This window comes from Triticum dicoccoides, chromosome 6A (genome assembly GCF_002162155.2).
Source record: "Triticum dicoccoides isolate Atlit2015 ecotype Zavitan chromosome 6A, WEW_v2.0, whole genome shotgun sequence".
Taxonomy (NCBI): Eukaryota; Viridiplantae; Streptophyta; class Magnoliopsida; order Poales; family Poaceae; genus Triticum; species Triticum dicoccoides.
The window spans coordinates 216,575,864-216,581,124 of NC_041390.1; positions in this window are offsets into that span (position 1 = coordinate 216,575,864).

A 5,261-nucleotide genomic window follows, 5' to 3' on the forward strand; every position below is an offset into this window, starting at 1 on the left:
CTCCCTTCGGGATTAGTTTTAAACCTTAATAATTGTTATTTAGTGCCAGCTTTGAGCATGAACATTGTACCGGGATCTCGTTTAATTCGAGATGGCTACTCTTTTAAATCTGAGAATAATGGTTGTTCCATTTTTATGAGAGATATGTTTTATGGTCATGCTCCTATGGTGAATGGTTTATTCTTTATGAATCTCGAACGTGATGCTACACATGTTCATAATGTGAGTACCAAAAGAAGTAAAGTTGATAATGATAGTCCCACATACTTGTGGCACTGCCGCCTTGGTCACATAGGTGTCAAACGCATGAAGAAGCTCCATGCTGATGGACTTTTAGAGTCTCTTGATTATGAATCATTTGACACGTGCGAACCATGCCTTATGGGTAAAATGACCAAGACTCCGTTCTCAGGAACAATGGAGCGAGCAACCGACTTATTGGAAATCATACATACCGATGTGTGCGGTCCAATGAGTGTTGAGGCTCGCGGTGGCTATCGTTATGTTCTCACCCTCACTGATGATTTAAGTAGGTATGGGTATATCTACTTAATGAAACACAAGTCTGAAACCTTTGAAAAGTTCAAGGAATTTCAGAGTGAGGTTGAAAATCAATGTGACAGGAAAATCAAGTTTCTGCGATCAGATCGTGGAGGAGAATACTTGAGTCACGAGTTTGGCACACACTTAAGAAAATGTGGAATAGTTTCACAACTCACGCCGCCTGGAACACCTCAGCGTAATGGTGTGTCCGAACGTCGTAATCGCACTCTGTTAGATATGGTGCGATCTATGATGTCTCTTACCGATTTACCGCTTTCTTTTTGGGGCTATGCTTTAGAGACTGCCGCATTCACGTTAAATAGGGCTCCGTCGAAATCCGTTGAGACGACACCGTATGAATTATGGTTTGGGAAGAAACCTAAGCTGTCGTTTCTAAAAGTTTGGGGATGCGATGCTTATGTCAAGAAACTTCAACCTGAAAAGCTCGAACCCAAATCGGAAAAATGCGTCTTCATAGGGTACCCAAAAGAAACTATTGGGTACAACTTCTACCTCAGATCCGAAGGCAAGATCTTTGTTGCCAAGAATGGGTCCTTTCTGGAGAAAGAGTTTCTCTCGAAAGAAGTAAGTGGGAGGAAAGTAGAGCTTGATGAAGTATTGCCTCTTGAACCGGAGAATGGCGCAACTCAAGAAAATGTTCCTGAGGTGCCAGCACCGACTAGAGAGGAAGTTAATGATAATGATCAAGATACTTCTGATCAAGCTCCTACTGAAATTCGAAGGTCCACAAGGACACGTTCCGCACCAGAGTGGTACGGCAACCCTGTCTTGGAAATCATGTTGTTAGACAACGGTGAACCTTCGAACTATGAAGAAGCGATGGCGGGACCAGATTCCGACAAATGGCTAGAAGCCATGAAATCCGAGATAGGATCCATGTATGAGAACGAAGTATGGACTTTGACTGACTTGCCCGTTGAACGGCGAGCCATAGAAAATAAATGGATCTTTAAGAAGAAGACAGACGCGGATGGTAATGTGACCATCTATAAAGCTCGGCTTGTCGCTAAGGGTTATCGACAAGTTCAAGGGGTTGACTACGATGAGATTTTCTCACCGGTAGCGAAGCTGAAGTCCGTCCGAATCATGTTAGCAATTGCCGCATTCTATGATTACGAAATATGGCAAATGGACGTCAAAACGGCATTCCTTAATGGTTTCCTTAAGGAAGAATTGTATATGATGCAGCCGGAAGGTTTTGTCGATCCTAAGAATGCTGACAAAGTGTGCAAGCTCCAACGCTCGATTTATGGGCTGGTGCAAGCATCTCGGAGTTGGAACATTCGCTTTGATGAGATGATCAAAGCGTTTGGGTTTACACAGACTTATGGAGAAGCCTGCGTTTACAAGAAAGTGAGTGGGAGCTCTGTAGCATTTCTCATATTATATGTAGATGACATACTTTTGATGGGAAATGATATAGAACTCTTGGACAGCATCAAGGCCTACTTGAATAAAAGTTTTTCAATGAAGGACCTTGGAGAAGCTGCTTATATATTAGGCATCAAAATCTATAGAGATAGATCGAGACGCCTCATAGGTCTTTCACAAAGCACATACCTTGATAAGATACTGAAGAAGTTCAATATGGATCAATCCAAGAAGGGGTTCTTGCCTGTGTTGCAAGGTATGAAATTGAGCTCAGCTCAATGTCCGACCACAGCAGAAGATATAGAAGAGATGAGCGTCATCCCCTATGCCTCAGCCATAGGTTCTATTATGTATGCCATGCTGTGTACCAGACCTGATGTAAACCTTGCCGTAAGTTTGGTAGGAAGGTACCAAAGTAATCCCGGCAAGGAACACTGGACAGCGGTCAAGAATATCCTGAAGTACCTGAAAAGGACTAAGGAAATGTTTCTCGTTTATGGAGGTGACGAAGAGCTCGTCGTAAAGGGTTACGTCGACGCTAGCTTCGACACAGATCTGGATGACTCTAAGTCACAAACCGGATACGTGTATATTTTGAATGGTGGGGCAGTAAGCTGGTGCAGTTGCAAGCAAAGCGTCGTGGCGGGATCTACATGTGAAGCGGAGTACATGGCAGCCTCGGAGGCAGCACATGAAGCAATATGGGTGAAGGAGTTCATCACTGACCTAGGAGTCATACCCAATGCGTCGGGGCCGATCAAGCTCTTCTGTGACAACACTGGAGCTATTGCACTTGCCAAGGAGCCCAGGTTTCACAAGAAGACAAGGCACATCAAGCGTCGCTTCAACTCCATTCGTGAAAATGTTCAAGATGGAGACATAGAGATTTGTAAAGTACATACGGACCTGAATGTAGCAGATCCGTTGACTAAACCTCTCCCTAGAGCAAAACATGATCAACACCAGAATTCCATGGGTGTTCGATTCATCACAATGTAACTAGATTATTGACTCTAGTGCAAGTGGGAGACTGTTGGAAATATGCCCTAGAGGCAATAATAAAAGCATTATTATTATATTTCCTTGTTTATGATAATTGTCTTTATTCATGCTATAATTGTGTTATCTGGAAATCGTAATACATGTGTGAATAACAGACATCAACATGTCCCTAGTGAGCCTCTAGTTGACTAGCTCGTTGATCAACAGATAGTCATGATTTCCTGACTATGGACACTGGATGTCATTGATAACGAGATCACATCATTAGGAGAATGATGTGATGGACAAGACCCAATCCTAAACATAGCACAAGATCGTATAGTTCGTTTGCTAGAGTTTTCTAATGTCAAGTATCTTTTCCTTAGACCATGAGATCGTGTAACTCCCGGATACTGTAGGAGTGCTTTGGGTATGCCAAACGTCACAACGTAACTGGGTGACTATAAAGGTAGACTGCGGATATCTCCGAAAGTGTCTGTTGGGTGACATGGATCAAGACTGGGATTTGTCACTCCGTATGACGGAGAGGTATCACTGGGCCCACTCGGTAATGCATCATCATAATGAGCTCAGAGTGACCAAGTGTCTGGTCACGGGATCATGCATTACGGTACGAGTAAAGTGACTTGCCGGTAACGAGATTGAACGAGGTATTGGGATACCGACGATCGAATCTCGGGCAAGTAACATATCGATAGACAAAGGGAATAGCGTACGGGGTTGATTGAATCCTCGACATCGTGGTTCATCCGATGAGATCATCGTGGAGCATGTGGGAGCCAACATGGGTATCCAGATCCCGCTGTTGGTTATTGACCGAAGAGTCGTCTCGGTCATGTCTGCTTGTCTCCCGAACCCGTAGGGTCTACACACTTAAGGTTCGGTTACGCTAGGGTTGTAGGGATATGTATATGTAGTAACCCGAATGTTGTTCGGAGTCCCGGATGAGATCCCGGACGTCACGAGGAGTTCTGGAATGGTCCGGAGGTAAAGATTTATATATGGGAAGTCCTGTTTCGGACATCGGGACAAGTTTCGGGGTTATCGGTATTGTACCGGGACCACCGGAAGGGTCCCGGGGGTCCACCGGGTGGGTCCACCTGCCCCGGGGGGCCACATGGGCTGTAAGGGGGTGCGCCTTGGCCTAATGGGCCAAGGGCACCAGCCCCACATAGGCCCATGCGCCTAGGGTTTAAGGGGGCAAGAGTCCTAGGAGGGTAAGGCACCTCCTAGGTGCCTTGGGGGGAGGGAAAACCCCCCTTGGCCGCTGCACCCCCTAGGAGATTGGATCTCCTAGGGCCGGCCACCCCCCCTTGGCACCCCTATATATAGTGGGGGAGAGGAGGGACTTCATACCTGAACGCCCTGGCCTTTGGTTGCCTCCTTCTCCCTCCTCAACACCTCCTCCACCTCCATAGTGCTTAGCGAAGCTCTGCCGGAGTACTGCAGCTCCATCAACACCACGCCGTCGTGCTGCTGCTGGTGCCATCTCCCTCAACCTCTCCTCCCTCCCTTGCTGGATCAAGAAGAGGAGACGTGGCTGTTCCGTACGTGTGTTGAACGCGGAGGTGCCGTCCGTTCGGCGCTGGTCATCGGTGATTTGGATCACGTCGAGTACGACTACATCATCACCGTTCTTTTGAACGCTTCCGTGCGCGATCTACAAAGGTATGTAGATGCATCTGATCACTCGTTGCTAGATGAACTCCTAGATGATCTTGGTGAAACGAGTAGGAAAATTTTTGTTTTCTGCAACGTTCCCCAACAGTGTCCACGTACCCTCGTAGGCCGAAAGCGGAAGCGTTTAGTAACGCGGTTGATGTAGTCAAACGTCTTCACGATCCAACCGATCCTACCACCAAACGTACGGCAGCTCCGTGTTCAGCACACGTTCAGAACAATGATGTCCCTCGAGCTCTTGATCCAATTAAGGCTGAGGGAGAGTTCCGTCAGCACGACGGCATGGTGACGGTGATGATGAAGTTACCAGCGTAGGGCTTCACCTAAGTAGTACGGCAATATGACCAAGGTGTTGAACTGTGTAGGGGGGCACCGCACACGGCTAAGGGATTGTATGTTGTGCTTTGGGGTGCCCCTGTCCCCGTATATAAAGGAGAGAGGAGGAGGAGGCCGCCCACCTAGGGGCGCGCCAAGTGTGGGGAGTCCTACTAGGACTCCCAAGTCCTAGTAGGATTCCCTTTTCTTTTTCCTTTTCCGGAGTAGCAAAGGGGGAAGAGAGAAGGAGTAGGAGAGGGAAAGGGGGGCGCCGCCCCCACCCCTTGTACAATTCGGATTGGCAAGGGGGGGCACCTCCTATGGCCGCC